This window comes from Helicoverpa armigera, chromosome 5 (assembly GCF_030705265.1).
Source record: "Helicoverpa armigera isolate CAAS_96S chromosome 5, ASM3070526v1, whole genome shotgun sequence".
NCBI lineage: Eukaryota > Metazoa > Arthropoda > Insecta > Lepidoptera > Noctuidae > Helicoverpa > Helicoverpa armigera.
This window is the reverse complement of record NC_087124.1, coordinates 10,258,158-10,285,060: the sequence shown is the minus strand read 5'-3', so window position 1 is coordinate 10,285,060 and position 26,903 is coordinate 10,258,158. Positions and strand designations below refer to the sequence as shown.

Genomic DNA, 26,903 nt, shown 5'->3' with positions numbered 1-26,903 from the left:
TGTGTACAGGTGATATATGGTCATTGGTCTAATAACTTACCTAAATGAATTTGCAGGATGTATACAATTTTGTTGCAAGTGCTAATCTGAAGAAATGATTTTGTCATCGTCAAAGACAAATGAAGATCGGTTATCAATTTTAAATGTGGAATGATTGTAGCCAACTGTCAAAATGGGTTATTTACTTTTTATAAAAAAAGAACATTCGTTTAGAACTTTTTTGACATGTAGTTCTTTCGATATTTTTTTTGTTCAGAGGTAGATTTATGATGTTAATTTTAACTATTTTGGAAGGACCTTTTTGGCTGAAAATTTCCAAAATACACAAATAAGCTTTCCAATTTAATCGACCAGCATTAATCCACACGACCGTATACTTTACATACTACATAACCTTTTCCATACAAACTGAAATAAACAAAACACTACATATTTACCCACCAGACCAGAAAAGCTTACCTAATTTGATTCCAAGTGATAATAACGAGATTAAAAAAAGAAAATTCCATGAATTCTTTGAAAAATAACGTAACACGACGGACGGACAACAGGTAGTAGGTAATAACATTACTGAGAAAGTTTCAAACTCCCTCGCTGTTCAGAATAATCTGTCTGACCAGCGCTTGTTATTATACTAAAGTGAACAGTTTCAATTCTATAGGATTTTTTTTGCTTTGTATTGAAATTGAATTGAATTGGATTAAAGAATTGGTTATCTTTTTATATTACTGAAAAATTGATCCATTTGATCTAGACAAGTTTTTTTGTCTACGCTATTGAATTGGGCTCGGTATCACTCAATAGCGACAGGGAGGAATTTCGAAGCGTTTAATAAAAAATCTTTGACTTATTTACTACATATCGATAGTGACGTTAACTTATGAAAACAAACTATTCCCAAACAAACAAGACACAAATTCCATACAAAGTACTTCATACACCAAATAGGCAATACATTGCATTCAACAAACACATACTCCGAAGCCCATACTCAAATAAACATGCACCTACCTAGTACATTGAATACAAGTCGTAGGTATCTATCAAACGAATTTCTGTGAAGCCTGCCATATGCCAGTGCTAGTATCAAAGGCGTATCGTTGAGCAAATACCGGGCCTCGCAGTCAGCCTGGCTTACTAGTTAGAGAAGTCGGGGTTGAGGTGCGTTTGTACCTGAGTTGTGGGAAGCGAAATAAGAGAAAAAAAACAATGATTATAGGAGCTCTTGTTCTGGGTCTGAGTAGCTTATATGAAAAATTATTTTCATATTATAAAATAAGTCTTTGGTCGGGTATGATGTATTATGTATGTTTGATCACGAAAACCTCGAGAATACATATTATAGATACAGCAATCATAAGGAAGGGTTTATAGTTATGTATTCCCCGGTTGCAATGAAAATCTAAAAAAAAACGCAGAATGTAAATCAACTCATTAAATGCCTGTCCAAAAAATCTTAGCTCCAAAATAATTCCTTTAGGAATTATTTTTCTGGAAAGTAAAGATGGCTCAGCCGACTTCATAAATCTCTATCTCTCTTCATAAGTCTATTTCTCCGCTTAGACTGCATCCTTCCTTATCTTTACTGTAAATATAACTATTCATTTGTGAACGCAGCCTTAACACAGATACTACAGGTAGGCCACTCAGGTTGCATTTCACCGACCGATGTGGTTAGCCTAGTGGCGTAATTTTATTATGTTACTCTTTGATTCTGATGCCTGTCTGACTGTAGGTTGCATGTCTATGGAAATGGATTCAGAGTAATGTTTCTAAGCTAATGCGGACTAGACCTCATTCTTCACTAGGTGGTGCCTGGCTCGAGGGAACAACTTCCCTCACCCGGATAGAAATAATATCTTCTCTCAAGCTCCAGACTTTTCACATACCATCGGCTATGCACTTTTGGAGTGGTAAACCTAAATGGCCGGTTTCTGAAAACAACCTGAATTTTTCAGTCAGAAATGTAGATCCACAGTATATTTTACTCCCATACATGTTAGAAACATGAATCAACCAATACGTCAGATATAATAAAACGTCATGTCCATAATAGTTAATGTTCTGTGACGCGAGATAATGAGGATTGAGTGTTGACTTAATGTACATAATTATAAACTTGCATATATTATGTATGGTAAACTAGTTTGATGTTCTATTGTCTGAGTGCCCTTGACTAACCCTTAATTAAAGAAAGATAGTAAGTATAAGGTGATTAGTACCTATTATTATAGGGGTTATTATTGATTATATAAAAGAGTAGGTATGTGTAGGGGAGCTAAGATATAATAAAACAACTCAAAATTATAAAAATATTAACTTCGATTTTTTTAAGATTAATCAATAAAATAACGAATCTAAGTGAGTTTTTTAGGAATTAAATAGTTGAAGAACATAATATATTTATTTTAAAACACTTTTACTGTTACGGCCTTATTATCGTCCCACTGCTGGAGACTGCGTCTCACACGGAGAAGGATTAAGCATTAATCACCACGCTTGCTCAATGCGGGTTGGTGATTTCAGACTATATAGTCCAGATTTCCTCAAAACACAGTTTCGACAAATTCATCTTCATTTTGAAAAAGACAAACATCCAAACGTGTTGTCCCAAAAAAAGTTTCACCAACTTCTGTAACTTATTTAAATTACACAAAGTTTTCCAAGTGATTCGGTTGTTTGCGTTCAATTTATAAAAGTTTACAAATTCATCAAACATTTTGAATTTAAATATTAATGAATGTTTTGAAATTTATTTTTATCCTTCGTTACATAAACAAGGGAAGGAGAACTTACCTTAGAAAATATATTAAGACTTTTACTAACTTACAATTAGACTTTATTTAGATAGATCAAGTGATACTTAATTCGCATAGAAGCTTGAGTTCCATGAATGTTCTTAGTAATCATATCTAAGTTAGCAATAATAATAATTATGACATTAATGACAGCTGTCACATTGTTAGTAATTCGAACTTAGCAGTAATTTGGAGGCCCTAGAGTAAATTCAAATAAGGCGTCACACGTGCCATAGTTGCATATTCATGAACTTATGTAAAATTAACTACAGTAGTGATAACAATGTTGCAACATGTTTTGATAGATTTAAATATTATTTTAAATCAGACTGACTTTCATTTCACCCAGCGATTAATCATTTTCATTCAACGTGCCAATGCCGCGGTAAGGGCCTCCCCCTTGAACTATCAGGTGACAACGATGAGGAACATTTTTTAGAGCTTGTTAGTACATATTGTTTTGTGTCTTATACTTTCAATATTAATATAATTTGAATAAATAAACACATAACATAATGATAAAATATCTTCAACTTAAATGTAAGTACATTGAAAGCAGTTAGTGAAATATAAACTACCACTGTATACACATAAAAGTATACTCTCCACATAAGTAACTAAACGAGCGGAACTCCGTCCCTTTGGTCAGCAACTCAGCATTCACGTAACACAAATAATATAGTAGTTAGTTATAATGTACCGCGTGTAAATAGCACAGTCGCTTTGACTGCGAGCACTAATTAAATCTAGATTCAGGATAACTTTATTAATAAAACTAGACTAGATAAAAAGTATGAGGAAATGTAGTTAATTGGTTGTTTGTTTGTCTGTGAGTTTGTTTTCTGGTTTTACCTTTACAAAGTAATTATCTGTCTAGCGATTTCACGTTACCTTTGGATTCAGCTAATTTCAGCATTTTACATGGAGCGACTGCCTATCAAACCCACTCTTCTTCGAACCTTATGAAAATACAAAACTAAAAGTCTTTATTCTAATTAATAAAACAAGAATATCATGAAAATGTTTTACATTCATATTAAATCTTTATAAATACGAGTATCTACGTATGTCAACTGTTTTTTCATACATAAAACCATTGCAAGTTTAATAAAAGCTTTCATAAACGAGAGCTTTACACAATATTTTTACATGAAAATACATGAATGCAAAATCTTAGCATAAGTACATTCAACGAACGAAAACAAAGTGCAGGTACATTTAATACGTTCATTCAAAATGAGTCGGAGTCAGCCTGACTCCAAGGTAATTGAGCGTCAGTCAAATTATAATTAACTCGTAGGTAATTAGCGGGGTTTCCTTGCAACCCTTTTAGTTACATTGTTGGTTAAGACAGGATAAAACGAAAAAATATAAGCGCTAAGATTTTATCCTGAGGCGAAATTTTAAACGGCTTTAAAATTAATTTTCAACTACAATAAAGGTAGTTCTTGTAAGTAATCTATTGGTAAAGTAATTTTCGTTTATTAGGCAACAAAGGCGTAAATCCTCTCTATTATGTAAGATAATTTCTCACGTTTATCAAAGTGGAATTGCTTGTATTACAAAGTACCTAAACTTCAAATTAAATACCCTTTAATAGGCCGATTAAGTTCGGTAGAAATATAGGTAATTCCACAATTATTGAAATGAAATAACCATCTAAATAATACTGGTAACAGAACGTCGACTTTATTTTCTATACTAAGTTACACCCTTCGATTTACCTATATCACCACTATATTATAATGTTCTATTTCATATCGGAATATAGATTAACAAAAAAAAGAGTCTATGACCGTTGAAAAAAAAATAAAAAAGGCAAAACCAAACAGATCGCAGTCAGTTCAAAGCCAGATGTCACGGCGGACGGCTAATTTTACAGTCCAATGATGCAAGCCCGCGGTCATCAATGCGGTTATAGACTCGTGCAATGTCCTCGGATAGACCACCACGGCATACAGTTACAAGGATTGATTCAGGATTGCGGTAGAATTGGTGTTTTACTTGAAGGTTATGGTGATCGGAGGTGATGAAGTTGGACAAACGTTAAACGGTAATTTATTTTTGTCTAAACAGGGGTTTATGTTTTACATAATGAGTAATCTGACCCTTAAATGTATTGCCTGAAGTAGCGTATTAAAAAAAAAACACATTAAATAAATATCAACGTTATAACATTAAATTACCAATAAATCATCTCTGCTAACCTAAAAACAATTTGACGAACAAATCAATTAATAGTTTGATCAATCAATTTCAAGTTCAAAAAATGATAAAAATAAAATCAACGTTCAATATTCTCAGAAAAAAAGCCCAACCAATTATTGAAAAAGTAAAGAATTGCCTTTCTAACGAAATTCTCTGAAAATATCGTCTGTAGGGAGCCTTTACGAAAAAATTATATTCTTAAAAGGGTGAAAATAGCTTTGCATGCTCCACTGAGCAACGGGCTTTCGGCTTTCACAATGGATACCTGAGCAAAATTGTGTGAAGCTGAACATTCTATCGGCTTAATGATTCAATACATTGTGCTCTATCAATAACTTTTGTGACGAACATTGTCATACTTTTTGTACACTAACGGCAGACTTCTAAAAGATATCTATCTCTTGAATTGGTTACCGGAATTACGGCCACTTCTAATATTCTATCTGTCTGTGGTTCTATGGTGTGAGATAGGATTTAAAATTTTGATATTACTTCCATGGGGCTAATGTCAAAATTCTATCTCTGACCAGAGATATAAGTTATTGAAATCCGTAGCACCTCGATAGAAAGAAAAGACGTAAGTTATAGTAGCTGGAGAACTTATTCGAAAGTCTTGATCATAAAAACACCAATCTAATGTCTTGTACTAATCTGGCCCACGTTTTAATCATAGCACTCAAAAATATAACTGCTATTTTGTACACAATTTAGTAAAAATTACAACATATCGCATGTTATCGGTAGTGGTTATTTTTTTTGTTTTACTAGGTATCTATGGTATCTATGATATCTATGGTATCTATGGTATGGTAGGTTTATCTATGTAATTAACCACTTTCTTAGAAAAAAATATGACTCCGTTTATAACATATTCTTAAATATTTAATTCATACGTAAACCTCAACAATCTATTGTGTTGTAATATGAAACAGAGCGGATACAAGCTTCAATGGCAACCATACTCAACCGTAAACAAAAGGTAGTTTGATACGACTCATGTGGGTCGCAAGTCGGCTCACTACGCCATAGAACTGTAAGACATTATCACAACAATGTGACTGGTATTCAAAGCAAGTTAATCATGTATACGTCTATATTTAGTTGCTCACATGTTAACTGTATGGGAATTTGATAGCATTGATAATGATGACAGGAGATAGGGTAATTCAAACACGTATAGGATTTACTCATTAAGAATAGTGTAACATTATATTGGCAGCCCTAATGATGATATGTGTATAGTTCTAACGATGTATTTTAGTAAGTTTTCAATAACTGAAAGAAAGAAAATACATTTACTAGAACACGAGTTGGAATAATGAGTTGGAATAAACGAAATTTCCCTCGCTCAGCGTAATGCGGCGACCGCATGAGACAAGTATCGGCGCTGATTTTCAGCAAGAGCCTAAGTTTTGCACTATATAAATTTATATTCCGTGTTACCTTATGTGGCTCCAATAATAAATAATACCTAATTATGGCGTCCACGGCCGATTTCGGCCACAGCGGCAGTTCTCATTTAAGGAGATCAACCAACTGTGCAGGACATATTATAGTGCACAAGCATTTGCGCAAACACAGGTGCACTCCCTATTCCTTCACTCTCATAACCCGATGGGAAAACCAACCAACCCAAAACTCACTATCGTACATTTAACCATAAACACAACATAGGTCTCTTATTTAATTCAATGATTCAATTACGAATTACACATAGTCGTGAATTATTATTACAATACAGCTCATTATTACTTTGTTACACGTCGTTTTGATGAAAGGTACCTACCGAGAAACACTCAACTCGTGTTAAGATTTTTCGTTCTAATTATTATTGAAGTGATAATTTTTGTATAAAAACTCAAATAAAACTCAATAGGCTCGCGTTTGACGGCTATGTCAACTTCTTCTTCTTTCGTGTCGATGACATGTCTTATAGTGAGACTACACTTTGTCAACTGATATAATCAAACAATTTCATAATTCTATTTCGTTTTGAATACTGAAAACTTTCCTTATGCTTTGTAAGTAATATTAACGTAGATACTCTAAACGAGAAAAAGGTACCTATAAATAATATTTATCAATTCAGGCAACCAGATTCCATATTAAGCACGGCTTAAATCAGGATTATCCTCGATATTATTTTCTTTTTTGTTGTCACAAGAGAGAAAAAAATACTGGTGTATTTTATCGCGGAACTTTCTTTATTACTTACCTACGTTACTAGCTAGAGATTTGAATTGTTAACATAATTATACCTCAAGATAATAAACTTAATTCAAGTTCCAGTACCTACAAAATTAATGTCTAGCTGACTAGTAACCCGCAATGAGTTCTCTTAAACTACATATATAAGAAAACTTCATATCGCTTGTGTATGTGGTTAACCAGACCCTTGTATACTTATATAAAATATTCAAATATACCTTCGTAATACATGACACATATACAGACAAAAAACCCTATGACCACGGAATAGGTTTATTTATTACATCGGTGGCTTCAAAAGAAATTGTGTCCATTTCTGGCGAAAATCATATCAATTTCGTGAAGCGTAAGCGGGTCCGTATGAAATGTAGTACGATGCACGATCCGTTTGACGAGCGCGTAATACCCACGGCACTTGCCCTCCATGCCATTCGGATTACTGTGATCCCAGGATTATACGGGGAAGTACGTGACTTCGTTACGTTTTTGGAACAAAACAACACTGTTGTAATGCATTTAATGTTACATTTACAGCTTTAGACGGCCGTAACGGTATGAAAAACAAACAAATTCCAACTCGAACACATCAATCAATACCTACAAGTTACAAAGAGAGCTAAATTAATTCGAAATCCAATATTGGACATTTAAAATAAACTCACCTTTAATTTACTAAAGGTAAAATACAAACAGAATACGCGAGACGGAATATTCAATTTCGTTTTCTGATTTAAATTAACGTACTTCTCTTTGCTCTGATGAAGATAATATTTCAGTCGAGTCGGTGAGCAGACGCAAATATGCATTCATCATAAACTGCTCACGCTTCAGTTATAAAAATCCAAGGAAAAAGTAATGGCAGATGCGATTAACGACTAGATTCAATAAAAACTCACTTTACATACGAATTTATGCCTCCATTGTTAAAACAGCTAACACTTTGGAAAAACTCAACCCTTTTTATACTGTTACTATTTTTTTACACCCCACACATTTGGCACAAGTTTGCTCGCATAATATGGCTTTTTCAACAACTGGTTTAGGGTTGTCCCTTCACAGAATATATTAGAGACTTTAGTGAAACTTAAAACTAAACTTCGGGCTATTATTTTAGGTTTGAAGCTACAATACGAGTCCATAAGACATCAAACGATTTCCAAGTTTTGGTTTACCTTTCCTGAACTAACAGAGTATATTTCCCAAGCTAAGCTATTAATACAGAGTTATAGTACTACTAAATAATAATAAAAAAGGGATGCACTTGTTATTTTAATAATTTTCATAGAATAATAGGTTCATCCCTATTTATAAGCAGCAAGAGTCGAATGCGAAATCAGCGGTACTTGAATGAAGGACCCAAGAGACCGCGGGGGCGTGCCTCTTCGCCCCACTTTGTCAAACTACGACCCAATATGATTTATCACGGAACCTGTATACCTCATACAGTTTGTGATCCCTAGTGATTCAGGGGTCAGTGACAGATGGACTGACGTGGAATCTAATCTCATTGTGGTGTGAGGATACGGACTTATTTGCTTAACAGAACCGAACGTTGAACGAGTTTTTGTAGGGGGAAACTTGAAGTTTTTTTTGGGTCCTATAAAGGTGGCACGTAATACATTATTTGGCTGTATATAAAATATATAGATACAGGTTTTATGGTAAAATAAAAACTTTAAAAGTAAAAATAATGATCTCATTTGCAAAGGCCACAGCAAAGCTTTATGTTTTGTCGTTTTAAGCTCGTCACCAGCTGTTATCGGTTAACCATAGCCACTAGATTTATTTACTTTTACATTTAAACACTATACACACTAATAATAATCATTAAAAATAAGTGTTGGTCAGCAACGAAAGCCACATTTAATAAATCGGAAGGTTTGGGTACAAAACATTGCGCGAATGGTTGTATGGGTATATATAAAAAACCCAAGAGAAAATTAGTAGATACTACAGATTTATACACACATTATATCAACACATCCTTATTTTGATCATATCAGCAAAATAAAACTACTTTCACACAATTTCCTTTGTCACCAAGACCACGTAAAATACCTTATATTTCCGCTTAACCAACACCTGAAGACAAAGGGATTAACCATAATGGATGGGATCATCGATTGGTACAGGTGGCCCTGTCATTACTACAATTATCAATTAGTAGCTTTGCCTAGTAATTATGGCATGCCCTTGTGGATTTAATGAGGCGTTGTAAGTTCAACGTTGCTTTGTATTTCTTCGTATTACTGTCATTCGTCATACTGACGTATCGATTTATAGGTAAAGTTTGTAGATAAAAAATATACATTATTTACTCAATGTTTTGCATGAATATTAACGCATACGCTAGCGTATAGCTATGGCTGTTAATATTCTCAGCCCGTTGATTGGTGAAATGATACAGAGCACTGGTTATAAAGAGAGTAGAAACTTTAGGATACTGACAAATTAATATTCGGATGACAAGAATGACGTATCTTCAAAGATATGTCAGACAGATAAGAAACACCTAATAATATAACTGAAAGAATAGGTGATTGTAAGTAGGTACAACATCATTTCACAACCATCTTACAATATAAAACCATTTTCTCTACATCACACATTCAATACCTTTCCAATACATAACATCTTCCTAACACAAAAATTCAAAAACACAAAGGAGACATGTCGTCAATAAAAAGCGGCTCATGCTTGTCGCCCGCGACACGTATGCAACAAAACGTTTCATACAAAATGTCGCGAGGCACGTCCTGACAATTTACATCGACTGGCTCGCAAGACACGGGGAAATTCGTCATAACACCCGATTCAAATATCTAAGAATATCTGTTGTCGATCGAAATTCAATCCTAAATGTGGAGTTGTAAAGTTCATTTTTGTTTGGTCGAGAGATATTATTAATCCCGTATTTCAACTGAACGGAAAAGCAGTTGTTAATAGAAACGAATTCATGTTTCTGAATTTGCGAATGTCTTAATTAGTTTTCACTAGAAAATCAATTGATGCAGCAGAATTATTGCAATGTACCTATACGTAGTTTACTTCATGCCAAAAACATGCATCAAACAGTTCCAACAGCAAATAAGATAGAAATTACATTCAACCTCAATACAAACAAATCCTATTTGCAGCGCGGAGATGAAAGCTCATAATTACCGATTCCAATCCAATAATTACTGTTAGGTACCTAATCAATGTGATGTCATATAAGCATACATATGTACCTACTCACAGTTGCGTTTGTGTACGTATCAATGTACCTTTGACATGTTTCGAAGCTAGATATTGAACGCTTGCAACTGTAAGTCCTTTTGAACTAAGCTGCGTACTTGGGTTGCTTCGGGTATATGCTTTAAAGCTCCTTGTGAGAGCATCGAAAGTTAAAGTAAGGCTTTATGATAAAGGCGTAAGAATATATCCTTGTACTTACAGCCTTTTATATAAAAATAGTAACAAAGACATTTACTAATTACAGTTTTGTATTCCTTTACTTAAGTCATCATTAAATAAAAAAACTTTCTATTTGTTTATTATTAAGTACTTTTTATTTATGTAAATTTTATGTAACATAATCAAACATATATTACATAGGCGGAATATTTAATTTTGAATTAAAAAAACCAAGCCATTTCATTTTAACTCAGCTCACTTACAGCGCTCATTTATAAACGTACATGGGTAAGAGCCTACAAATAAATAAGTTTAAAATATTTATTCACAGTACGTATTTTCTTCATTTATTTCGATCTCGTTCCGATGATGAGATGTCTAGCTTTCAACAAGATAATAAGATAATTCTTGTAAGAGCTTAGCTGTTTCTCAGTAAATTGACGCCAACTGAATTCAATTTTCATGAGCAAAGATTTCAAGTGACTAGAAATAGAATTTCTTTACTAAATTAAATTATCAAATTGACTTTTATCTGGATTGTTAATATGTATGAACTATCTGTTCTCTACGGTTAAAACCTTGCGCGCCCCAAAGGGACTGTTTCCCGTACCTGAATAAAAAAGTGGACTGTATACCTTTAATTTATATCGTTTTAACTGTTTTTGCGCGAATCAATAAAATCAATTTTTACTTGTATAGTATACTGGCTTTCTTAGATCGGATTTAAATACAATTTCATTGTCCGGTAAAAAGGCAAGACGTAGTGAAGTTTGATGGAAAAATTGCAGACTTAACAACTTCCTAGACCTTCTTTAATCAAGTAGTGTCCTGAGTCCTTGTTCGAGATCGATGACACCACAATTTTAAGTCTAAGGAATATTTTTAATACCAGAGATTCGACCTTATTGTTTAAAAAGCTCTTACAAACGCATCTAACAAAGAGTATTTGGCTATTTGATTTATTTATTTTGTAACTATGTAACTACCTCGTTCTAAACAGTTTATTAAATAAAGATCAATATAGCGTTATATTTTCTTGAGGTCCATGATACCGCACTCCCTAATGACTTCCCTATACTTATATTTTTTTCAATCAAACGGGAACCCGAATATTAAAAAAAAAAACATTGAAGAAAGGAAATAAATTATCTTGATCGACGGGCTGTCCTTCAGTAAACCGTCTTAATCTTGGTGCTGATCCAAGAAATGTGTTTAACTGGATCTGATGAAATTGAAAAGGTTTATCTCTCTTTTAGTGCAGCTCTGTAAAAGGGTATCAATCCAAGGTGTGTCCCATTGCGTTTGCAATTTGAAAGTCCGTGCCAACTGCAAACTTTTAGTCGGCCGATAGTTTGTTTGGGTTCATAAATTAGCATGGAAATTATTGGTAGTTCGCATTATAACAATGATCAGGTGTTTGACCGGTATCATTAAACGTGTTAAGTTAAAAAAAATATATCAAAATATAAGCTGATTTATTGTTAACTATATTTATTTAAACCCGTTTGTATTTCACCAAAAATAAATAAAGTACACAGTATTTTAATTAATTAGTTTTGTTGAAACTTTTTTGTGTACACCTCTGAAAAAATATTTCCGTTGCTTGTCAAAATGTGTAAACAGAGACGAAATTAAATGCTGTTTTATTATTTAAACCAATTTTCTAGCAGCATTATTTTATTACAATTCCCGAACAGCGAACAATCCATTACACGGGACGCTCAATTGTTTTAACGCGTCAAAACGCGAATTCGAAGTTGTTAAACCTTGTTTCCTTTCCAAGACTAATTACTTACACACATGGGACACCTTGTAATCTGATTTCGTCGGATTACGCTTAAATTATGAAGAGCATAAGGGTCAATTTAGCTTGCACGTCGCTTGAGGCGTTTTTCCTCTAATTCGTAGGGCGTTTAATGAAGCAAGGCTTTCGTTTTCGCCACCGACACGGGTCTATGACGGCTGTGAATATTAAATTGCAATTGTAAATTCGTGTTTTGATTATACAATTTAATTGTTTTTTTTTTGGGATTTTAATTGGATGGTGAATTTTTAGGGGGCGACAATTTGGGTGGTGGCCAAAGTTTTCAGTTTCCATAAAAAAAAACAGTAATACTAGATTCATTGATGCGCAATATATTTGCATGCTTATTAAAGCATCCAAAATATAATTTTAAAAAGTTGATTTCCTAGTCTATCAAGTATCAAAATAACATTTAAAAAATCATATATTTGTTATTTTCACAAGGTCCCACGCATGTTTTCACACGACTGCACGATATAGCTCTTAGAACATAAAACTTATCAACTTCACCGACGCGTGCAAATGTAGTGTGAGCGCATCATTTACGAGCATTAACGGCGAAAACACACTACCATCGCATGTTTGTAATGAGCATGTTGAACATGATACTAGTTGTAAAATGTTGTAAGTCAGAAAAAAGGAAATTTTAATTGTTCTGATGTTGAAGAAATCTTTTGTGGTGATAAAGTTAGGAATACATATATTATTATACATCAATTAAAATGGGTAAAAGGGTAAAGGTAAGGTAGCTTCACGTACTCCATGTTTGCTTAAAAAACACGATTCATATTCTGACCTGTTATGCGTGTATGTTAGTATTCTATAATCTGTGCTTATATTTACAATGGCTATATTTAAAACGCTTGCATTGATAAAATACCTAAATTAAAGTTTAACATTTTATCTTTCCAAAAGCACTTTTGAGTTAAAATGTATGTTTTATCTAAAAGGGATTAGATATTATTTGTACTTTAAACTTTAACTCTCAAAATTAAATATACCTTCTTAGTGTAGAAATACAAAATTAAGTTAACGTCGTCTACATTTGTCAAAGTTACATAATCATTTAGCAGTAAGCCCTAAATGAGAGTCTCATAATTACGAACCCGAGCTGAACGTATGCTCTTCGCTTATTCCTTTTATTTTTTTCGTATTTCATTATACGGAAAAATTTAAACCTCAGACTTGTGCTACAGTTAAATCAAGATTTTTCTGACGTGAAATATAGTGGAAAAAATAACTGGAATTAAATTTAGAAATATTTCATGACTCTCTGTTATCAATTAACATCTTAAAATTCATACTATTTTCCGTCTAATAAGCAATAATACACCTACACGCTGACTCAAGAATGAATCACGCGCATATTAACTTAAGCTACGCCCGTAGCTTGCTACAACCTTGCTACGACTCTACTACGCCGTAGCAAGATGCTACGCAATCACAATAATCATTAAAAGTACTTTTCTTTAAAACAAACACTAAAGTTACGTTTTAAATGCTAGCTGCTGACTGCAATTGCCTAACATACAAGGTGTTGATTTGCATCTGTGCCATACTTCAGGAAATAATCGATTGGAATTACAATAGACGGGAAATTGTTAATATGCACTGCTATTTTTGTCATTGTAATGTCGGATTGTATGTATTTCAAAAGTAATCCAATTTTATGAATGATGAATAATCGTTGCGTATGCTTTGTGTTTGCGTTTGTGTGTGGGCGCAGCACGGTTTTAAGGCCAGTAACACACGCACCAAGTTTAAATACGGCTAGATGACATTGACGGCATTCCGAAAAAAAAAGAAATTACGTTCCAATTTTTTTGTTGATTTATGTCGAGAATCATTTGCATAGTTAAGTCCTTGAATATGGCACGGATGCAAATCAACAGCTTGTATATGCCGCGACTGTGTGAAATCGGCCGCAGATGCACTGCGTTTTGGATCTAAGCAGCAGCATATGCAGTCGCTCTCAGATATAGACGGATTTCACGCAGTCGCTGCTAGTCCGGTCGGCAGTTGCAATCATTCAAAAGTTACCTTTACGAGAGCTTTCAAACTTTACAGCCCATAAAGTACATTCAGTGTTGATTTATTACTATTCTCCTGGCAATAGTGCTTTGTCGCCTTTTTCTCTAACACAACGAGCAATATGCCCCAGAGATTGTATCGAAGTAGGCTTCAGTTGAATTTCAATAGGTACGTTCGATATCTGACGGCGGGCCGTATAAATTACTCAACAGGTAGGAATGTCTCTGTGAATTGTTGCGTTTATTGTGATTTTTTAAGGGGACTTATTTTTATAGATTTTAAGGAATATCTTCCGTTTGATTTGTTATGATTAAATGAATTTTGAATGAATTTATTGATTCGATTTTTTCAACTTTATTATAAATCTTCAGTAAAACTATTTGAACTTAGTTGGTTAACGATTTTATTATATAGATTTGGCATTATGATAAAGTTTTAGCATTTTTTTGGCATCAGTTATTATAAATAAGAATTACTGCAAATGCAGTTTTTACAAAAAAAAAAAAAACAAACATTCGAATTGAGGACCTCCTGCTTTGGGAAGTCGGTAATATGTCGTGCAGTATGTTTTTATTTCACCATATGAACACAAATACCATACACATAAACCATATTATTATTCCAACATCTTTGAAATGCGAAGTACATAACATAACATACAAAAACTTGGTAACACGCATGTCATAACGACTGACGTATATTGAAACACGACGTGATCACATTTCGGGAACGCGCATCAAAATGACGGCTATGCTGTTACCTTTTTATTGTCATTACGTGTAAGAGGCATTGAATTTAAGAGTATGCTTTTATAAGAATGTAAGATGTTTTAATAGGTTTTTTTAAAATTAGTTGTGTTTAAAAAATATGTTTATTTTTTATTTTTAAATTAGTGAAGCTTATAAATATTGTTAATACAGATTCATTAATCTTATGCATATTTATACACTGTCAATAATCTCAAGTTTATGAATGAAACTAACTTCCAACAGTGAGAGTGACGTACATATATTGAAACACGACGTGATCACATTTCGGGAACGCGCATCAAAATGACGGCTATGCTGTTACCTTTTTATTGTCATTACGTGTAAGAGGCATTGAATTTAAGAGTATACTTTTTAAGGAATGTAAAGTGTTTTAATAGGTTTTTTTAAATTAATTGTGTTTAAAAAAACATGTTAAAATATATATTTTTTTATTTTGAAATTCGGTGAAGCTTATAAACATTTTTAAAACAGGTCTATTAGTCTAATCCATATTTATACACTATCAATAATCTCCCGTTTATGAATAAAACTAGCTTCCAACAGTGAGAGTAATATATAACGCGCATCAAAATGAAGGCTATGCTGTTACCTTTTTATTGTCATTACGTGTAAGAGGTATTAAATTTGCTTGTATACTTTTTGAAGAATATAAGGTGTTTTAAAGTTTTTTTTTAATTGTGTTTAAAAAATCGTGTTTTTTTTTTTAATTTTGAAATTCAGTGAAGCTTATAAAGATTTTTAATACAGGTTCATTAGTCTTATTCATATTTATACACTGTCAATAATCTCCCGTTTATGAATAAAACTAGTTTCCAACAGTGAGAGTGACATACATATATTGAAACACGACGTGATCACATTTCGGGAACGCGCATCAAAATGACGGCTATGCTGTTACCTTTTTATTGTCATTACGTGTACCCTCGCTAAGTATGTAAATGTTAAGAGATATTGAATTTAAGAGTATGCTTTTAGAAGAATGTAAGGTGTTTTAATAGGTTTTGGAGATTAATTCAGTAAAAAAAATGTGTCAATTTTTAATAAAAAAATCTTTTTATCAATTTTTAAATCGGTGAATTTTATAAACCGTTTTACTAAATGTAATACCGCGGACTTTTCTTCCTGACCACTGGTAATTTTTTGTGTTAAAAATCCTACGGCGCTATTCGAAGAAATCTCTTTATCGATTTAATCTTCTAAAAAGGATAATATCGTACATTTAAGATCATTCAGGAAAAGCAAGGAAGTGTTTTTTAGAAGAGCCTAGTGATGGTCAGGCAGGGGTGTCCGCGTCAGTACATCAAATGTGTATATCTTTATAAACTGACAAATATGAAGAAAATGATATACGAAAGTACATTTCAGTGACGTTTAACGCTTCATTTTACGAATATATCAGCTTCTGTTTACAAATGACATCACTGTTCTAAGACGGACATAATTCTAGCCAGATTGCTCAAGTTGCGGTAGGTATTGATCAAGAGTTACAAATAGCTACATATTGTGCGCTACTGACGTCTAACGTGACTGCATCAAAGACGCAACATCATACAAAGATATTACACACACACACACACACACACGCATGTAAGCCAGATTACTTAGGACCTACATGTACATATGTATAGATAGTGAAGAGTCATTGTCTGTATCTGTGTGTGTTAGATTGATATATTAAAATGTGTTCATGTCTTGGAGCGTTTTCAAATTGGAATATGAATATAATAATATGTTAGTGCATTATATTGTAACTACACAATTAGTGTAGTAATTGCAGTTTCGTAGAATAATTAATTGGGATAATTTGGATCTACTCGATACTGTTGTGTTATTGAACGTAAATTGTTATTCCAATAAATGCATCATAATTTTGGGCGTGCTAATTGTGGCAATGACTTTTAAATATGTAACATCTGAAATAATACCGAGTCTCTGAAAATAAAGATTCTTATTCTTTCTGGTATCAATAAAAATATATTATTAAATGCCGACAGCAGAATATTGTTGAGTTTCAACGACAATGTATAATGTAATATATTTATTCCATTTAACCGTATCTATATAAATTAATAAATAAATACTACTATTCACTCCGCTCTATACCTTCACATACAATACAGTTTCGCAGAATTGATAATGCATTGCATTGGGTTCCTGAAATAGCCAGCTATGCCGTTGTATGCGTGTACATAAATGTCTTTGTTGTTCGTCATTTGAGCTATAACATATTCAATACATACTAACACAAGATATACCTACATATACATAGAGGTATGTACTTACAGGGTTCCTCAGTACTAATGTTTAAAACAAGATGTTTCGGCACGTCTGCCTGCCTGTTTATCTATTTACTGGCTCAAAAACTGCATAGGTTTTCAAGTAGGTAGTTTTCACGAACAGATAAAATGATTCATGGGGTTAATTTAAACACATCCTAAAAATATCGGGTTAACTACATTTCATGAAGCTTTTGTATTTACCTATTTTTGTATTATTTTATCATTGCAGCATAAATACATCTACATCTTCAAATTACTATAAAAAAGGGAATACACAAGACTAAAGGTCAAATAAAACATAATTAGGTATGTTTATTACAATACTCCAAGGACCAAATTACACCTGAGTCTGAAATCCTATATCCCCAAATAACGGTACCGTACCGTACCGTACGTCAAACTGAATACAGTTAGTTACCGGCACAAACGGAGATGACAGCATGATTACTGGCAAAATTAGCAACATGAACCTTCAGTACATACTGAACTGTGTTCCTGTATTATCAAGTGCCAATAATAGGTAGCTGAAATGGGAATTTTTGGACCTAGATTTCAGTGAGAAATTTTTGGAGATGAAGTAGATACGAGGTTTTCTATACAGTGGAGATTGTATGAGCATAGGTAACTTAAGTCTGCGTCGGTATAAATGATTTTCAATCAAATTAAATTACTTTATTGTAACTCGATAATAACGACTCGGAATAGAATTATAATTATAGGTAACTCGAAAAGAATCAATTAAAAAGTCTTGTACCTATTAACTTCATGGTTTTTCAAGGTCCTGATGTATTAATATCGCTGAATAAAATTATATATTAATTCACATTTCTACGATTAGACTTAGAAGTAGGTATGTAGTATGCAAACTAATCAATGATGATTGAATCATCAGTGTCGATCAAACCAAAACTTAAAACGACGCAACTCACAAACTTTGCTCCACAAATACAGACTCTACACCACACAAAATAAGAGATACAATCCAATCTCACCTGTCGTGCGAGTGGTGAAGCGGCGTAAGGCGCGGCCGATCGCCGTCGTCAACTTAGCACCATGCTGACTGCGAGCGGCGCGCGCGCACCGCGGCACCGTCACTACACTGCACTTAGGAAACTTTGCACATTTTTCTTATTATATACACTAATTTGCACTCGCATTTATTTGATCACTGCACTTTTTTGTACCTGGAAAAGAAGATGGTGGTTAGTATATTGATTTCTGACACTTACGCGAATATTAGACATTTAAATAAATAAAACTGTCTGCAAGTGACCATGGATGCTGTAAAGAATCCGAAACGTCGGGATAGTTCTATTTACATGATGGTTAGTGTTCAGCTCAGCAAGAAATCTAAAGACCGAGGTGTCTCCAGGACTTAAATGTGCAAAGGTTTAACATTATTAACTTACCAAATATAACATATACATCCTACTAATATTATAAACGCGAAAGTTTGTATGTATGGATGTATGGATGTATGGATGTATGGATGTTTGTTACTCTTTCACGCAAAAACTACTGAATGGATTTTAATGAAACTTTACAATAATATAGCTAATACATCAGAATAAGACGTAGGCTACAATTTGTAAACATATTGTTCGAAATACTAAACCTGCGCAGACGAAGTCGCGGGCACCAGCTAGTACTTATATAATATTCGATGTCAGGGAATGCTTAATATATTCCATTTTCGATGTGGTTTACCGTGGATTATTTATTTTATTCTAGAAAAAAATGAGGTTTAAATAGCATAATTCCAATGAAAATCGCTGCAAAATACATCAATACAATTATACAAAGTAAAAGCTTTTAAAAGCAAAATGTTTTAATACAACATAATGCACTGTGAAATATGAACGCAGCACTTTATGAACGCAAATAATTGGAATACACAAAATTCCATGTAAAACCAGAATAAAAAAAAAACATTAATTATTTTTCAGGACCGTTTGTTTTCGATACATTTTAATTTGCAGTAACATCGAGTGTACTTCAGTAGGCAAATTCACATGAGTGATCGTGAAAAAGGACGGACGAACCCACTGTAAATATTCATTGGAAAACTCGACAAAAGTACAATGAATATGTATTCTTAAAATAACGAACGGACATTTGTTTTTTCTTTGCGACTTCGCCCCGTGAATGTAGAATATATATCATGCGTTAGGTACAGAATTCATGAATCAGGTGATAGTAATTTTGTTCGTACATACCTACAGTCAACAAAAAACGTAACTATGACAGCAGTACATCTTGTACACAAACATACCACAGATATAAAAATCAACATCTACATAAGGCTAGGTAGGTACTTAAGTCTGCCTACTCATATTGCTTTTATGTAACACGTAAAACAAATGAGTACTACCGAGCTTAATCCACGCCTGTGGTCCGCAAATCACAAAAACTCATTATTCCCAATCTATTTCGATCTTCCTTTACTAAATATAGCCCGTGACGACACACAATACTGGTCAGATAATACTGGCGTTATCTAGGGCTATCTATATCTATGGTGAGTACCTACTATAAACCTGGAAGTCGAAATGGTTCATGTCATCACGTGAGTGAGTACTCATATCAAGTTTATGGACTTCGTTTATAGTCTTAAAGCGAGATAACAATCGAGTTTGATGTCGGTAGTAGGCCTTCGGGAAAATCAATAGATGCATAAAGCCGAAATGAAATGACTCGCTGTGAATGTTACGTGAGAATCGTGTAGGTGTGTTGGATTACTAATTTTACAACTGTATTTTATGTTGAAACGGGAAAATGTTATTGTTTGATTTGAACATATTTTACCATCCCAAGAAACTGGCACTGATGATAAACTACTTAAAAGGTCCCAAAATGTTATAAAATGTTAAAGCTACGTTTTTTAAGACCATTTAGGTAGCCATAAATATGCTAGCGATTTGCACATCCATTCACGGCAAACTACACGTCACTGAATAATGCCGTTATATGAAAAAAATACCATAAAAATACAGACAATACAACGCATTGTCTAATTAACTACAAACCTACAAAAAATACACAAAATCTAAACGAAATCCGATCGAACAAAATCAGCCAATAATACAGTCATTGTGCAAAAATGTTTGGCCCATAAAACTGGTTTACAGTTGAAAACTATGTAAGATCACACGGTTGGACGCTCGCCAACCGGAATCCGTCGTAAAACGGATATCACGTTCAAACCAACAGGTCTTTCTATACTAGATGTGAAATTCACCTGTGAAATTGAAACTGTGTTGGAAGATGGGTAACTAAAGTTATAAGTATGGCTAATCATGGTGAAAATTATTGTGATCCCCATTTTAGTATCTATATTGCTCCCCAAAATAAAAAAAATCAAGAGAAGAGAGAGCGGGCTAATCATTTTGAGCTATTCAAAACCCAGTTAAAGTTTTAGTACCAAAAGGTAGATAGATAGATAGAATATTCTTTATTGTACACCAAACATAGACAAGGACATTATAAACAAATATGTGTGAGTACAATAGGCGGTCTAATCGCTCAAAAGCAATCTCTCCAATAAAAAGGTACTCCAATAGGTATTTTATTAGTTAATTGGTAACTATCACGGATCGCTATAGTGTAATCCATATTCAATGAAACTAAATTATTTACCTAAATCCAGCAGCAATTATATAATATACCTACTTTAGTCGAAAATAACTGTCGTCAGCCAAAAGATATGTTTATTTTGTCCACCCATCTTATCGTTCAAATCGATTACTCGTGAATGCTTTTGTTCCGATTCAATTCTCGTAAAAAAACAGAACACATATGTATGTACCTATTAATGGACATATAGGTACTACATGTGCGCTGCACTTTGATTTTACGTAAAAGCTTTCAAGCCTGCCGCCGGTTTTAATTTTCCCCGTGGAAATTCGTTCACTGAATTTTTTGACAACCCGGAAGGATACAATTTTAATTTTATTTATGAATATGTAGGTACCTAATGTGATGGAATCTACCGGAATTCTCCAAATTATTTTGTGTCTAATTTTTACCGATTAAAATGCGATAAATTGTTTTGCAATTATATACATAAGAATGTTTAAGATAGATAGATAGATTATTATTTATTGTACACAAAAAAATTAACAATCACAAAACACAAATAAAACAGTACAATTGACGGTCTTATCGCTAATTAGGGATTACTTCCAGACACCCACAGCTATACAATGTTAAAAACCCTACGTATCCTACAGCAACGCCTTGCCCTTTCGAGAAAGAACCGGCGAAATATTTTATGTAGATATGTCACCTAAAAGATCACATCTCAATGTAAATAAAAGAACATACGTCATACATATTTTTTATAAAATATAGGGGCGTCTATAATTTTAAATGTGAAGCGAGATGAGAACTAACAAGGTGCGAGGCATTACCGTACCTAACGACTGCACGTCACGACACTAATAGGCAGGGAGCTCGACACCATTTGTATAGTCATAATTAAATATGAAGAAAAAATCTTGGAAGATTCTAAGTATGATCATGTGAATAAAAAAAGTACTTAACTGTTGGAAAAACTACATATATAACTAAACTTGTTTTCAATGTGATTTTGTTTACACAAAAAAAGAAAGTTCGGTGATTTTAAAATAAATAATTTATGGAAGTGGTAATTTTTCATCATCTGCCTTTTTCCCAACTAGTTTGGGTCGGCTTCCAGTCTAACAGGATGCAACTGAATACCAGTGTTTTACAAGGAGCGACTGTCTGACGTGCACTTGGAGAGGCCTGTGTCCAGCAGTGGACTGCGATAGGCTGACGATGATGATGATGACTGTCTGACCTCCTCCACCCAGCTACCCGGGTAACCCAATACCCCCTACTGACCCTAGACTGGTTGTCAGACCTACTGGTTTCGGACTACCCGTAACGACTGCCAAAGATAGCTGATGAAATGATAGCAGCAACCTACAGTTTATCATGCCTTTCAAAACAAAAATATTTACGTAGACACCATATACATATTGAATTTTTTCAACTCTATTTTTTCAATAAGTATATAATAAGTACATAGAAACATTGTATGTTGCTAGCTCCTAAACCACAAGGTAGTGTAAGAGACAGCTATGTCGACAACGCCACTTGGAGAGCAATTTTCAGATGATCGCGCGATCGCTCCGAATTAATGAACATGGAAGATGGAAATTCATTCAAAAGGTATAAAATACTTTTAGAAACTTCGTTGGAACTGAGTGTAATAATATTTTCGTTTTCAAAGTTAAGGATACTGGAATATTAGCTGGTATTTTTGTTTTATTATCGGTTCTGAATATTTATTGGTGGATGAATTGATATTTGATTATTCTTAGTACTTTCTTAAGAGTACGATGTGGGTTATTGATGTAAAACTTCGTTATGAAAAATAATATTTGTATTTAATTAATAAGCATCGATAACAAATCATGATTAGAAACTTAATGAATAACTGTCATATTTGAGTAGTTAGATTACCTAATAAAATTATGTAAATTGTAGTGTTCTGTGACTTTTTAAGACTAAAGAGAGTGATTGTAAGTAGACTTAGTATTTGGGAAATATGAGCCAAAACGTGACTTAATGATCAGAATGATATATCATTATCATAGTTGTTACATTCTATATTTGATATTTGTGGTTTTACCAATAAATGGAATGAGAATATTAGGCAAATATTATATTTGTTTCCCAGAATTGGTTTCAAATTTCCTGTTCCAAAGTTATAATTTCGATTTAAAATGTTTGCCAAATCAAAACGTGACTACCCCCAGTTTGTAATGTTTAACTTTTTAACAACCTAAGTATCGTTTAAAGGGGAACTTTTGGTTAAAGTAACTGCCCCAGGGAATGGCCGACCAAAGGTTAAGCTGTGTTTAGCACAGTTGCAGTCTACAGAAATGCAATCATATACTATGAAGTAAAAGCTGTCTAGGTACCTATACAAATATTATAAAGCTGCAGAGTTTGTTCGTTTGCTTGGTTGAACCAGCCAATCTCAGTAACTACTGATCCGATTTGAAAAGTTCTTTCAATGTTAGGTATCAAGAAAGAATATAGGCTATTTGAGCCGAGTTTGTCAAGAAGTTCCTACATGACGTAGGTGAAAGGTGTATTTTTGTCATATCTCACAATAATTCCCATAGTGCAAGCACTCTATAGATAATATTTATCACCATGTTATAGCATTTCACGGCGTGTACACATAGTGTAACCACGGTTTATTAATGTACTTGCGTCACTAACAGATTTCAGTGTATACTTTAGATAAAGCCTTCATTCGGACTTATCATTGAGTGCCTATATGTATGTATGTAGTTATATATATTGCTGGTCATTCGTATTAGAAAAAAACTGGAATGAAAATAATACAATAAAATAGGAAACTCCTTATTTATAGCTACTGCTTATATTTTACGATTCCTAAAAATTCCGAGTTTTACATTAAATTTTACCTGACTCAGATTTCATATAAATAAGAAAATAGATATTTATAATACCTGCACTTTTCGGTATTGGTAGCTCAAGTGACGAGATTTTCTTGACTCCAAAGACTGTACTTCAGCTGCTCAGTTCTTTATTTCCAATCTAAGCGAAATTTTAGTTATTTAATTTATATCTTTGGCGAAAAGCCGACGTATCCAGAATAAATGCATGTAATACTGCGCCAACATTGCAAGTACTCGATCACAATCGCAATATTGCAATATGCATTACTATATGTTTGGTGTCAAGTGCATATTAATCACAATGAGTGCCCATATCTTTGTACTAGCTTTAAAATAACACGCTCATTTTAATTGACTGCATGCTATGGAAAGTTGCCACTCCACCATACGATTGAAGTATTCTTTTTGTTTACTGAATTGTACAATGAAAAGAAGTTAGATTTTTGGAACTACTAATTTTAATATGGAGTGTTTTGGTAAGAGTTCTCTGAAATTGATTTGATTTGTAACAAGCAATTATCATCTGCTTAGACTTTTTCCAACTATGTTGGGGTCGGCTTCCAGTCAAACCGTTTGCAGCTGAGTCCCAATGTTTTACAAGAAGCGATTGCATATTTGACCTCCAAAACCCAGTTTCCCAGGCAATACATCTAGGTTAGAGATATGTCAGATTTATTATATGTCCAATTCATTTTTAAGCCCCACATATAAATATGCAATATCTTCAAACCAAATTCATTTCCATGGCTTCTTTCTAAATTCCGTTATTATAGCCTGTGGAAGTGCAATAATACGGTTCAAGCTTGTAATACACAAAGTCATTCCAATAGTACAAAACAATTTCACACTTTACTGTTAGTACCACAACGACTACAAAGATTAGCACCTCATAACCATTAAAAAGGTCGTGTAGCTTTTAATAGAGCTTTTTGAAGTAAAAAAAAATAATAACTGGCCATATTCGCTTTGTGTTTTAAAAAGTAAATGCAGCTTTTAGTACTTTATGTAACACATAGAGGCATTTTTCCATATGTAACACTTCAAAGCAAAACAAGTAGGTATTTCTAAACGACTTCATTAGTTACCAAATTAGAGCAATCGAGTACCAGCGATGGGACATACTTAGCATTATTATTTCAAATCCATTACAACAATAGTTTAGATATATAGTATCTATCTACCCTTCTCTTTTTTCGTCCCTTTGTTAGAGTACCTAGTTTAGAATTTTTTGCTGTTTTGATTATTGCTTGGTGTGCACTGGCATTCATTTTCACAAAGCGCGTATAAATTATATTGAGGTACCTAAGATCTTTTCGCGAAAAACCAAAATAAAGACAAATGCAATAACAGAATAATTTATAATATAGATGGCGCTGAAAATAATTTCCCATCCGGAAACAAAGGACTGAGTTTTTTATTTACTAACAGAGTCCTGTAAATAAAACAGAAATGATTATTTATGTAACCTAAGTGCTATTTCAGAGACGTATTAATGTTATACTGGTTGTAGGCCATGGTTTTACCCGCTTCCCGAAGGTACCACTGAACCGGTACCCCGAAGTGAAACTATAGCGCCATGTACCTACCTATTGTAGACTTTTTTGTAATGATTGTTTATCGTCGCTTAGATATAGTACTGTGCCTAATTAATGATGTTTAAGTTAATTGCTAAACAGTTTTCGATACAAAATATTCTTGCCTTGTAGTATAAAAAAAAATATGCACTAACACTATTTTTTTCATTTATTTCATTAACAAAATTCCTAATCAATTATTAAAAAAAAAGACTTAGTTTAAACTATCTACTAATTAGTTATCCAAATGCTCGTTGGTACCCCGCCCCACCCGTTGCACTATCAAATTGAATTCACTCAGATGCGTGGGTGAAGACTGTAGAATATTGTACTATTGCAAGGTATATAAGATATTATATAAATAGTGAGTAAAGGTCAGCTAAGGTAATGTGAAAATATATTGAAATGGTGGGTAACTACCTACTCACCATCCAACATAATTATATCATATGAAAAGCTCGATTAGAAATATGGAAAGTTTATAAAATAATAAAGGGTTTTGCTATTGCTAATAAACATAACACTTTATAAACTATGCAAAAATTCAATAACAAATTAACTCTGCCTCTAAATAGTTTCTTATTCGGTTTTAATTTTTCAAGGGACAACTAAGAATAAAATTATCTCAATTCTCTTTGTCATTAATGCAAAAACTACGTTTTTAAATTATAAAAAATCTGAAATCAAATGCCAGCTTAACAAAGAACTCGATGCATATAAAGCTCAATAAAATATTTACCTATGATATTCCACTGAATCCTTATCCAAAAAAACTCACACAACACTGGCCACTACACAAAAAAACTAGCCACTGCACTAAAAAGGTCCAATTCTAGAACCAAAAAAAAAGAAACAACGTTCTCAATTCAAAAGTCCCGCCATTACGGATTGCATCGCATGATGACAAGGTAACGCGTTTGGCAACCTCACGTCAACAGGTCGCGTACCACACTGATGTCTGCCGCCCGCAGCGTCCCGTCCGCGCTGGCGCCAAAAATAATACTCTCAGAAGGACATCGGAGGTTTCCAATGACCCTGTTGCTATTGGAAAATGGCTTTCTCTAGACCAACCTGCCAGTTCTTGTAAATCGCATTGATTGGTACGTGACTTGACTGAGGGATTTAGGGGGATGTTTTGAAAAGTCGTTCATTGTTTTCGGGAATCCAGTTAGATTTTCCTGTGTCGATCAATTTATTGTGTAGTTTCTGCAAATTAAATTAGATTGTATTGCATTCGTTTTATTAACAAAGAACTTAGTATTGTTTGAATTTAAAAAAAAATAGCTATCAATAGTTCCTTATTGTATCTACACAAAATTCTGGAAACATTGATATTGATAATTGAAACAAGTAATTAAGTAAACGATGATACAGTGT

General features: G+C 33.4%; 1 protein-coding gene across 1 annotated transcript in view; it reads right to left on the bottom strand.

Annotated features, from left to right (window-relative positions):
* Nucleotides 1–26,440, bottom strand: part of Cac (cacophony) — a 200,009-nt gene extending 173,569 nt beyond the window's left edge. The window contains 2 exon segments of the mRNA XM_064034849.1: nt 18,487–18,678; nt 26,266–26,440. The gene's annotated coding sequence lies outside the window, so the exon portion shown is untranslated.
* Nucleotides 26,441–26,903: the final 463 nt, after the last annotated feature.